At 40.3% G+C, this 13,551-nt stretch overlaps 1 pseudogene; it reads right to left on the reverse strand.

Annotated features, from left to right (window-relative positions):
- Positions 1–13,551, reverse strand: part of LOC145406399 (protein sax-3-like) — a 558,017-nt pseudogene that overhangs the window by 129,230 nt on the left and 415,236 nt on the right.

A 13,551-nucleotide genomic window follows, 5' to 3' on the forward strand; every position in this document is an offset into this window, starting at 1 on the left:
CTTACAACACCATCCATATAAATATTAAACAACCAAGGCGACATCACACATCCCTGTCGCAGCCCCACTCTCACGGGAAGCCAATCACTCACAGCATTTCCCACTCTTAAACACGCTCTACTATTTAGATAAAAACTTTTCACCCCTTTTAGTAACCTAACATCAAGTCCATGCAATCTTAAAACAGTCCACAAAGCCTCCCTATCAATTCTGTCATACGCTTTCTCTAAATCCATGAATGCCCAAAACACATCCTTGCCTTTCGCTAAATACTTTTCACACACTTGTCTCACAGCAAACACTTGATCCACGCATCCCCTCCCTCTCCTAAAGCCACACTGCTCATCACCAATTACTCCCTCTGTACCCTCTCTAACTCTCATAATTAACACTCTGCCATACACCTTAACTACAACACTCAACAGACTTATACCCCTAAAGCTAGTACATTCATACTTATCACCCTTGCCTTTATACAACGGGACCACACAAGCACTTGCCCAGTCAATTGGCACCATACCTTTCACAAAGCACACATTCAACAATCTTACTAACCAGTCAACAACAGTCACTCCGCCACTCTTCAGGCATTCAACAGCACACTCATCCATACCTGCAGCTTTCCCTGTTTTCATCTCCTTTACTGCCTTCTCCACTTCCTCCTTCGTGATCAAAGAATCATTCAACTCTCCCAACACATTTATTCCTTGCACCTTTCCATCTGCCACAATCTCAGCCACCCTTTCCTCCTCTACATTTAACAATCTTTCAAAATACTCTGCCCATCTCTTCCTTACTGCATCAGTCTCAATTAACATCCTTCCATCCTCTGCTTTTATTCACTCTTCCTTCCCCGACTCTCCATTTCGCACCCTTTTCACCTCCTTCCAAAACATTTTTTTTATTCTGTTGAAAATTCTCAGTCAGTCGCCTACCCCACCTCTCATCTGCTGCCACTTTAGCATCATGCACAGCTCTTCTCACCCTATTCCTCCTTTCCTTATATCTCTCATATGACACCTCATCCTTCCTCTGCAGCCACACTTCATATGCACGTCCCTTCTCTGCCACAGCCATACTTACTTCCTCGCACCACCATTCACTTCCTTTTCTTACACCACCACCCACACGTCTCACACCACACACCTCTTCTGCCTACCCCACCACAGCACTCTTAAACAACTGCCATCTCTCCTCCACACTGCCATTATCCTGATCTTTCACTGCGTTCCACTCATCTTTCAATTTCTCTTGATACTCTATCATTTTCTCTCTTTTATCCAACTCATTCACTTTCAAAACCTCCCTGCCACACCTAACCCTCCTAGCTCTCACCCATCTCTTACCTACTCTTAACTTTCCCTCCACCAGGTAGTGGTCAGACATACCTCCACCCTCCCCTCTCAGAACTCTCACATCCAACAATCTTCCTATTACATTCCTAGACACAACCACATAGTCCATCAAAGCTCTTTCAACAACCCTTCCACCCTCCTGTCTCACCCATGTATACTTCTAAATATCTTTCTTCTCAAACAGCGTATTTCCAATCACCATCTCTCGCTCAACACACATCCCTATGATTCGTTCCCCATTTTCATTTCTTCCAGGCACATACCAACTACGCCTTCAACTGCTACATTTCCCACTCTAACATTCAGATCTCCCATCATTACCACATTCACATTCGCTCCAAAACTCTGCAGACACTCATCAACATCATTCCAGAAAGACTCCCTCTCTTCTTCATCCCTTTCACTACCAGGCCCATATGCACTCACAAACACTCACGACTCACGTTCAAATTTCGCTTTCACGCACATCAGTTTCGATGACACCTCCTTCCATTCAGTCACACACTGCTGTACTTCCGGACTCACTAACAAGGCCACACCTTCTCTTGCCCTTCCTCTATCAACACCAGATAATCTTCCAGTCACACTTCCAAACATAGACGCACCCTTCCCTTTCATCTTCGTTTCACTCAAAGCTAACACATCGAACTTTCTTCTCACAAACATTCTCCCAATCTCCTCCCTTTTAGCCTCAATTGTACTATATCTACGAACATTCATAGACCCAATATTCAGGGTACGGGGATAACTCAATCCCCCATCCCTTTCTCTGGCCTGCCCCTTTTTAGGAACTAAAAAAACAGAGGAGGGGGTCCCTAGTCCCCTCACCCCGCCCCTTTTATTCGCCTTTTACGACATGCAGGGAATACGGTGGCAGTATTCTTCCTTACACAACCTGGCCGCAGAGTAGTAGTACCACCCTATTACAGAAAAAATACCTAATCTAAAAACGCTAAAACAACAAACATATCGCTAACTTACACTAAATCCTACAGATACAAATAGCTAAACCTACATTAATGGTAAAAATACCTCGACCAAGAGAAGACCATCGACTGCAGATATGTAATGCCTTTCAACGTTACATACCTGCACGCATCACTTGGTGAAGAATATCACCCAACAGAACACCGCCGTAGGGTACTACTACTATTAATTTGATTTCTCCCTAAAAAAGAAGGGGGGTTGAGCCATCTAGAAGCCCAGTGGCCGTAGGGTACATAAGGTATGTGCAATATAAACAAGGTCTGAGGACCCTTGAGTAAGTTCTTCTGTAACATGAACAACGGATCTGAAGACAAAGGTGTTGAAGAACGCATGTGCAGATGGTACGTTTGTCTCAGTAACTGGCTAACTGTATGCTCAACTGCAACCATATTCCTTTCAGATCATATAAAGGACCACAGCTAGAGTATATATCAGGAAACTTACAGCTTCAAAGCTCAATCAATTTTTGAGATATTGCCATTTCAAATGTGCAATATTTGCACGAAAAATGAGTATATGACCTTCAAAAATAGATAAAGAGCATTTATATTTGGAACAAGTACTAGGGTTACCCTAGGGTCCCTTCCTATATAATATCAAGATTTAAGGGAAAAAAAAAAGTGTGAAGGAAAATATTAATAATCGTTACCAAAAAACAATAAGCTTCATCACATATAAGGCGAAGTTCAATAAAATAACGTGGTGTTTTGTTTCTCAAAAGCCCCATTTCTATATAAGGAATAAGCCAGCTCTCGACACACGTTTACACTAATCCAATTTCACAAAAAAAAGGTGATATTTCACATATACAAGACAAACTAAATATAATAAGTGATTACAATCTTAGGGTTAGGACAGATTGTCTCAAACCCCTTTCACTACGACGACTACCTTTGTGTACGGTACAATGAAGTCATCTACAGGTGGTAAGCCTATAAGGTAGACTTCATTCATTGATGAGGAATGATCCGATTTGATGTAGAAAGGATGTAATAACTATAGCACAAAAAGACAAAGGTCCTGGTAGTGAATATGAGATTACGAGCGTTCTCCCAACCGTGTACAGAGTTAGGATGGACGTACTGGAGAGAAGGTAAGAGGTGTGAAGGTGTGAGGCGTAACCTTACTAATGTATGCGAGGCGGCGCCACAGTTGAGCCTCTCCACCAACTTCTACACTCAGTCTTGGCTCTTCAAGTTAACCTTTGGCGGACCTGGCACGTTAACTCATTCAGCGCGAGAACGTCTTTTATTTATTTATTTATTTATTTATTTTTATCATAATTACCAATGAGACTTTTAATATAGTTTAGCCTTGAGACCTTCCACAATTACTCCTTAAACTTAGGAATCTTTTCTTTCTATTTTTTATACCTAATGTACAACCTGATACAGCCTGTGGGATACCTAATGTCATGAAGGGGATGATAAAGGCCATAACTAACTCTTGTAGTTTGAAAAATATTTTCTAACCTAAATAAGAAGATAACAATAAAACAAAAACAAAAAATTCCTCGTGACTCATCAAGTTACTCATCCCGCCGAGGTTCCCTTTGGTATTCCCATATATAATGGCGAAATGGTTAGAGATTTTTAATACGAATGAGGTGTCATTTCTGTGTGTGTGTGTGTGTGTGTGTGTGTGTGTGTGTGTGTGTGTGTGTGTGTGTGTGTGTGTGTGTGTGTGTGTGTGTTTTCACACACTGATTATGTTCCCCTTCCATTAGGCGTCAGTTCACTATCCGCCTCCTGAAAATCTAGTCACGGAGATCCAACTTCACTTAAGGTACACAAGCAAAAGAAAGACTCTCATAAAGAAAGACTCTCTGTCTCTGTCTCTGTCTCTGTCTGTCTGTCTGTCTGTCTGTCTGTCTCTGTCTGTCTGTCTGTCTGTCTGTCTCTCTGTCTCTCCCTCTCTCTCTCTCTCTCTCTCTCTCTCTCTCTCTCTCTCTCTCACAGATAGGGTAAGAAATAAGGGACAAATTTTACGCGAAATCTGGGACTGACGAGGTATCAAGTATAACAAAATGCCGTGAGTGATGACCAGCGTACATCACTGAGTGGTAAGGGATGTGTGGATCAGCGATGTGAAGGAAGGCTGAGAATGGAGAAAGAATACAAATGAGAATACATGGTATTCAGAGTTTTTATGGATCTGGAAGTTTTTCTTGCCAGTTACATTTAGAGTATAGAAAGATGTTACTTTTTAATATGAATGGTGATGAGATATTGCATAAAACTACATAAATTTGCTCATTGTGGTAGAGTTCAACGTGTATGGAAAATATACATGAATGGTTTGGTGTGAGTGCTGGAGTGATAATAATGTCTTGGCTCCGTAGGTGAATTAATTCCGGAACTGTACCGGTTGACTTGCAAACGCCTGGCATGGGGGAGGGGGGAGCAGCTTTAATATACACGTTCAAGCCGTGTTTATGGGTCCGGAAGAACAATTGATCTGAACAATTGGGGGAGGCGGTGGCTCAATAGGTAGAGAGTTGGCCTGCAGTCCTGACGGACCCGGGTTCAAATCCCGCTGAGGCAGGGAACAGTTTAAGGATTTGAATTTCAGAAAAATCAGATTTTACTGATCTACCAGAAGGCCTGCCGACATGTCGTAAAAATACCCCCGCTAATACCAATACACCAGTCCTGTATGAGACAGCCCTAGCATGTATTCAGTATGGACGGTGGGTGTTAGCGCCGAAGTGGTGACATGTAGAGGTGTGCGGTACGTAGGAGGACTACTGGGCCTTGAAAGCAGGCTGTGAAGCCTATGCCCAGAGTCGGTCACATAAAAAAAAAAAAAAAAAAAAAAGGGCTGAGGAATGCTGCATTTTGTTACTGGACAGGTGACTTGACCCAGCCTTGTGTTTTGGGTATGGGTACTGGTGACTGAGGCATTTGGGGTGTAGGGTGAGACTTGTATGTTCAATAAATATGAATGAATCTAACAAACAGGCCACCGCAAGCGTTACGGAAACGGAAATGATGATGACAACGATGGTGAATGTTGGAATAAGTAACATTTAGTTTTATACAACTCTGGCCGATGTGTAGGAGGCAGAAGGAAAGCCATCTTAGTTCAGAGCAATGAAGTCCCCTGGTTGTATTGCTTAAATCGATGTGCCAACTGCACATGCCATTCACCTTGCCAGGAATGAACACTGATGCTGCTCAATTGCTGGCTGTAAATGTGATTTTTCCAAATAGTTTAAAGTTTTGACAATGTTTTCTGAAACCGAAGGAATGTAAGTGTAAAATGGTGGATGTTGACAGAGAAGTACCTGAAAAGCTTAGGTATGCTATTGCATTGAGACAAAAGAAACAGATGTGTGAACGAGGATTGAAGAGTGGTGCGGGAAAAATTATGTTAATGCCAGGAAGTCATTGATATGGAATAGGAAACGAAAAAGGAAGACTGCATGAAGATGTGTTTGATTATATATTATTGTGCGGAAGCTAGACAGTGTATATATGTATAGCATGAATATTAAAACTGGAAATGGAATTGCTGATGAATATATGTAACTTTTTTAGATGTAAAATAAGGTTGTTTAATGATCTGAGGGTATAAGAGAATGAATTTAGATGTGATCACACAGAGAGAGTCGGTACGGTATGACTGCTGGTTTATGTTATCAGTGACTGAGTCTGAAGGTAGGTGGTGGTGTGTTATAGTGAGAACGTGGCTGCATAGTTTTAAAACATTGTGGACTCGGAACACAGGAAAATATCCCTTTGTCAAGTTTCAAAAGTCCACTTACAAAATGTCAGAAGGGAAATTGCTAGCAACCTTCAAAGGATACCATTAACTGAATGTGTGAGAGAGTGACGTATAAAAGTTGAAAAAAAAAAAAAAAGCAGAAGAGAAAATGAATAGAGGGTGCATTGATGGTGAAGCAAATGATAGGGATTGCACCTAAAATGACAGAGGGTAATAGAGGATGCTGTTATGGCGATGCATATGACAAGGATTACACCTGTTATTAATCCGATCGGTGACGGAATAATTCTGTTTCCCAGTTGTTGTAAAAATGATTTTATCAGGTACAGTGCTTTTGTGTGGATACCTTGACCTGTAGGATAGAACAAGATTTTCGAAGGCTTGATTGATTGGTGAATGCAGGTGTGGTCCACTTGGGGGGAGGGGGGAACTAATAGCAGTTTCGATCTTGCTCTCTCTCTCTCTCTCTCTCTCTCTCTCTCTCTCTGTCCTACCAATCCTATTCATACTACTCGGAATACGTTACGATGTCTGATGATGAAGTAAAATACAGGTATATATGAATATACTTCAAAACATCTGTCACTGCAGTGTACGTATAAATAGTACAGATGATTAAGCACAAGCCCAACTGCTAGAGTGTAGCACATCCCAGTTAATATTGTGACATTACGCGCAAATATTTTCCATGACAAAATCTCCAATGTATTCGCAAACTAATGCAACACAGGTTGTCACAAACGATGCACATGTCTGCAAATAAGCGTCATGAAAGGCATTCTTCGTTCTTCTGTTTTCAGCGACCAATGCGTTTTATATTAGATAATGGCCAGAGATTAAGCAATAACATCCTTCACACAGAATAAGCTATGAAGGTTTAACCTAAATTCTGATTATTGAGTTGACAACTGATGTTATAAATTTGAATTCTATCCAAATAAACATCAACCTTCAACGACATTTCTCTTGCCCACAGCAACGCACTTCGAAATGCATATTCTTCTCTCAGTATTCTCATAATTCTTTATCATGGGCTTTCTTGTAAAAATTAGATTATTTCTTTTTAATACTTTTCTAAGGCTGAATATGTTAACACTAACTCCAAGCCTCCCATAACTATGCACAGTGGCTGGTTCTGTTTATGGCTTCATTCACACCTGTGCTGATTACAGCTCTCGTGCGTGTGTATGTAGGGGGGGGGGGAGAGGAAGGAGGTCACACTATTGAGTATAGTTAGTCCATACAAGATGTAATCAAGCAGTTTGTTTCATTAGCTCCCCTCCAATTACTCTTCTCAGTGTCTATCACTTCCATAATGTTCCGTCACTCTGTATCAGCTTCATTTCTCTAAAGACTGTTTTATTAAACTGTCTGCCTGCGTGTCTTCCTCCTTAAGGTGGATACACAGCACCCGCCTATCCACACAGTTTGAAATGCAAGCAGTTAACATTTTCTTTTACACAACTGGCTAGCCTTCAGACAGTCTTCTTCAGTGCTTACCTCTCTCTGCGTACCACTTAGTCATTCAAAAACAATGTGTCCATGCATCGCGACACATAATACTGCTTCATGTCAGCTTATTCTACGTGTGTATCTCTCTATCATCAAGTTCTATACTGCCTCATGAACAGCGTAGGGGACAAGAACTAGGCTTTTTAGTTCGGACATAACAAAATAATGGCGAGTCGCCCTTCCCGAGTGGCATTACCTGAGCCATAAACCCAAACCAGTCATCAGATGTAAACTTTTTTCGGCCAAATCAGGTTTTAGCGTCTTAACACACTAGATAACTAAACATTCATTTAATTATATGGTTACGATTCAACTTGATACATAGTTTCTTAGGTAACAAGAAACCATTTGCTTTGTCAGTCATCACTGAATCATCTAAAAGTGGGCCTGTATCGAGTAAGCAGATAAAATTAATAATAATAATAATTCAATTATCATTGTGCAATAAAAAAAACTGAAAGTATCGTGGATTGTGAAGTACAAAGTATGCTATTATAAGAAAAGTAAAGTTCAGGTAACCTAAATTACAATCTGTTTGCTTGTTGCTAAGTGTTCATATTCATATCTAATTCTGTAATTTCCGTGCCATTGTATAACCTGAAAAGGAGAAATATGTGAAGAGAGAATGGAACTGAAACAAATATATATTCAAATGCTTGCTGTGACTCTTTGTTGTCACACTTTTGTAAGCAAAAGCCACTGTTACCCAGAAAGCTCTTCATCCATGTTATTGTCATCAAAGCCTGAGGTCTGAGTGGGCACACACACACGATGAAAGGCCTGCGGATTGGCTAATCACCGGCTAATGACAATGTTTCCCTTTCAGTTCGTCTCTTCTCCGTGGGAAATGACTAACAAAGACTACCAATAGTTCCTAATGAGCCCCGGGAAAAATACAGTTGTCGTGGCTAAATTTCCCCAAAATGCCTTGCATTTGCAAATTTGCGGATAATGCGAATAAAAACTTTGGCTTTTAATTATCCCGAAGTCGAGATTATCCTGGGAGTTGCGAGCCGCTTAATTGTGCTCTTCATTAGTGCGGGTACGAGGCAGCTCCCGGGTGTAAGTCTCCGCCAGTGTTCCCTTCGTCTTCTGTATCCTTCTCCTCAGTGTTTCCTCTCCCTTTCATGTCGCAGGGAAGGAGGGTAAGTGGATGAGCACCCGTGATGACTTGGGGTTTAGTTTTATACCCGTTTGAAGTTTATTGTGCGGCAAATTAGTGCTCCTATGTGTGTGTGTGTGTGTGTGTGTGTGTGTGTGTGTGTGTGTGTGTGTGTGTGTGTGTGTGTGTGTGTGTGTGTGTGTGTGTGTGTGTGTGAGAGAGAGAGAGAGAGAGAGAGAGAGAAGTGAAATCCCTCTGTGGATTTCTCTTCTTATCATTGTCTTTTGGTTGGGTCTTTTATGCCAACTAAGGCGAGAGAGATGAATTCAGCTGGAAGTGAGTAATATGACTTACAATAATCTGTGTAGCCTCCTATGGTCATGACTACTCTGATATTCTATCTCAGCTTACGTCAGATAATATTATGAAGCCTACGGAGAGTTCCAGGCTCCTGTGTGTGTTATAACAATATTATCTCAGAGCACGTACGATTATCTGTACAAAATACAGCCAGCATCTTACTTTTTATATATCCATTCAGACTCGGGGATTTTCCTTTGCTAGAATGAAGTCGTATGAAGGCAACCAAAATAATGTAATATGATGCTGAATGGGATATACTGAGCTAATCTGTAACCCATTCCAGCCTGAGAACTTTTCTGTAGTCAAACACTATGACAAATATAACACAAGTTAATTTAATCCTATTTGTAGAAGGTGTCTCTTAAGCTGCAAATAACGTCTGTCAGTATCAAGAATAAATTTTAAAGGATACTGAACTTTCTGCCCCAATTTGAATAAATGTATCTAGGAAGAATTAGAGAAAATAAATGGCGTTATCGCATCCAGTTGGTTCAGCCTTTTAGTGCGATGATGTCTTTTTGAAGTTTGTTATTGCTCTTTAAAGAAATTAGGATAGGTATATCGTGCTTTGGACCCCCAACTCCGGTTGTTACCTTTCTCAAGGAGATCCTTCACTGTACTTGCCTTGAAATTGTAGAGTTGCATTTGCAAATAATGATGATGTAGCCAGAATGAATAGTTCACATAACAAATCTCAACTTCTTGTCGCTCTATAGCTCTTGTCCTATAATGGGTAATATTCCTCAGCTGTGAGAATTTGTATATTTCTCTCTCCATATTTGATCATCTTTGATCATGGCATTTTTGGCGCCAGGTCTCTAAGTGATGTTCTGCCTAACTGTGCGATAATATGTATGCCATGGTAGTATATTTCATATTATTCAAGTACAAGGATATTTCACGAGACACACAAGGGTTAATTTTTAAAGATACACTGTGAAGAAGATGCTAGTGCACACACGCACACAATATGCATGGTCGCAAGGATGCGAGGGCGCGCGCGCGCGCGCACACACACACGCACACACACACACACACACACACACACACACATACACACACACATACGCATTTAAGCGTGCATAACACAGCTTAATAGTTTGATGTTATAAAAGGCCCCGGGCAATCGGAATAAATTACTAGTTCCCTACAGCTGGCAATCATCTGAAAAAATAATATAGAACTGTTATATAACAGATACGAGTGTAATGCGTGCTATAGGTTATACTGTACATACAAAAGGAAATGCGTTGGAGGGATTCTTGATATTAGTCGTCAAAAAATATAACTGATATCATGTACGTAAATATTTCAAAATAATTTGTTGGAGGACGTTCACTATACTCATCCACCTTAACATAACACGGATATTCGTAAAGATTTGCATATATCCCGAACCTGAATAGTACAGAAGTACAATACTATGCCTCAATTCCTCACATTACACTTTTTCGTGACTAGCACCATATTTCGATCTCTTGTTACAGCTTAGGATTCAAGATAAAGAGACCACGTAAAGTGGTCACAGCATCGTAACCCCGATTAAACGTTCTTGAACCTAAGATAATACAGGATGTTCATTGATGTGGATGGCACTTTTTGGCACTATAAGAGACTTACCAAAATGTTACCCTGCACAATTAGATATTCCTGTCATGTGAAAAACATCTAGTTGTATGAGACACAGGATCTGTAGCATAATATGTACAGTCCTTCACACCAATGATCCATTTTCTCGATTACTTTCGCTATCCAGAAAAAATAATCACAGTTATGGTTGTAACAAATTAATCATATAAAGACGTGTTGTGGCCAACACAGTAAAGGCAGTGGCTGGTACTGACCGGTGTAGTTGATGGTGTGAGTTGCCGCCCTCCGAGCCACCACTGTATGACCGGCTCCGGCCACGACCCCCACACCCGGCAGGTGAAGGTGGCTACCTGGGCCCCGCTCACCCATGGATCCGCAGACTCCACTCGCACCTCCACAGGCGGCACTGCCACCACACAACACAACCACAGAGGGAGAGCAAGAAGACAGGTTAGACTTACACATGCTGGATCCCGCAAAACATTATTATAATAAAGGAATTAAAGGGTTTAGAGGAATGCTTACTGTCTGGTACATAACACAACCATAATTATAAGGTGATTTGAAGAGTTAGCTTTCTGCCTGATAACTGCAATGTCCACCAGCAGGATTGGCCTGCAACATCAGAATAAATACGAGGCAAGGAAGATGGTTTTGATTATGTCATGCTTGTTGGAGAAGCAGGATTAGATTTCTAATGCCAGCCAAGAAGAAAGTTTAGTTCATGTCTGCTGAAGAAGAAAGACTAGAGTATTTCATGCCTGCTGAAGTAGGTACAGATTATTTTACGTCTGCTGAAGAGAAAGGTTTAAATCATTGTTTTGCCTCCTGAGGAAGAAGATTTAGAGTATTTATGCCTGTTGAGGGGGAAGTATCAAAGTACTTATCCCTGCTGAGGAGGAAGGTTTCAAGTATTTATGCCTGCTGAGGAAGAACATTAGAGTATTTTATGGCGGCTGAGGAGGAAGATAAAGAGTATTTATACCTGCTGAGGGAGAAAATTTAGAGTGTTTATGCCTGCTGAGGAGGAAGATCTAGAGTATTATATAGCTGCTGAGCAGGAAGGTTTAGAGTCTATTATGCCTTCTGAAGAAGAAGATATAGCGTATTTTATGGCTGATGAGGAAGAAGATTTAGGGTATTTTATGGCTGCTGAGGAGAAAGGTTTAGAGTTTATTATGCCTGCTGAGGAAGAAGATTTGAATACTTATGTCTGCTGAGGAGGAAGATTTAGAGTATTTATGCTTGCTGAGGAGGAAGATCTACAGTATTTTATAGCTGCTGAGGAGGAAGGTTTAGAGTCCATTATGCCTGATGAGGAAGAAGATTTAGAGTCTTTATGCCTGCTGAGGAAAAAGATTTAGAGTATTTTATGCTTGCTCGAGAGGAAAGTTCAGATGATTTTATGGCTGCTGAGGGAGATGGTTTATATGCTCACTGAGGTTCACGTCCATTGGTACGTAGCATCGCTACATTCAAGGGAAATGAAACTTTAAAGTTATTCCCACTGAAGAAGAATGTTTCCAGTTATGCCTTCTATGGATGAAACTTTACATTCTCGTACGTACGCCGAAGAGAAAGGTTTACATTTACACCTACTGAAAAAGGAAGTTTACATATACACGTACTGAAGAAGAAAACTTGAATTTATACTTGAGAACGTTTACATTATGCCTACTGAAGAAAAATGTTTACAGTAATGTCCACTCCAGAAGGTTTACATTCAAGTCCACTGAGTATAAAGAATTAGTTTAAGCCTGCTGAGAAGAATTATATATATTTTATGCTCATTGCCTTGCATATCAAGAATGAGGAAGAGGAAGTAGAAAAGAAGATAATGAAGAAGAAGAAGATGATGATGATGATGATGATAAAGAGGAAGAAGAAGAAAAATAACAAGAAGTGGAAGGTTTAGACTCATGCCTACTGTCTGACACATGCAGTGGCACTTCAACATAGTGGCAGATCCAAAGGAGAGTCGAGGCAGTCCGGACACAACTTCTATTTTTTCTTCTGTAACATTTTGTTTCTATTCTGCAACAAGTATGCAGAAAAAACTAAAAGAATAGCAATAATGTTACCAGCTTGAATATTCCTTATCATATACTGTCAATTATCTCTAATGGTTGAATTTTTTATGGTATGTGGTTGTAAAATATATTGTGACACACACACACACACACACACACACACACACACACACACACACACACACACACACACAATTATATATTACAGATATAGATAGATACATATAGACTGACAGAGACAGATAGAGATGTATACAAATACACAGATATATACAGGTTTAACTATTAAATTTATAACTGTCGTCTATGGGTAATAAAAAGATAAAGTTTTGAACCCTTCTCTTAGCAAATGCTGGATCCCGCCACCTCCCACGAAAAGAAGGAAGTTAAGAAAAGAGAGGTTTGTGAAGGGTTAGACTTATACTTACACATCCACTGCCATGTATCACCATATACGAAGAAGAAGAAGAAGAAGAAGAAGAAGAAGAAGAAGGAGAAAAGAAGATTAATGTTTACTGACAGCACAAGGATCTTAAAACTCTTTGCAAGGAAGGCATCACTTTTTTTTTCTTTGTTTCCACTATGCGTTTATGTCCTCAAATGCTTTTCTTGGGTCATCAGGGCATGATATAATATTCATTAACCTCTTCAAGACGATGTTTTTTCTAGACTGGATACTTATACCATCTGGGGTACCAGAAGAAACGAAGATTCAAAGTTACTGTTTCAGTAAAAAGGGTTATGGTAGTTTATCAGTTAAGAAAAAAAAAAGTATGAAAAAGTTGCTATATAATTTTATTGACGTCCATGTAGGTTTTACATTCTAACAGGGACCTAAAGGGCAAATGTCTCCTATGCACGTGGATTTGATGATCCTCAGAAATTT

This window comes from Coenobita brevimanus, chromosome 70 (genome assembly GCF_032717465.1).
Source record: "Coenobita brevimanus isolate Jiangsu-jjx chromosome 70, ASM3271746v2, whole genome shotgun sequence".
In the NCBI taxonomy this organism is placed as follows: domain Eukaryota; kingdom Metazoa; phylum Arthropoda; class Malacostraca; order Decapoda; family Coenobitidae; genus Coenobita; species Coenobita brevimanus.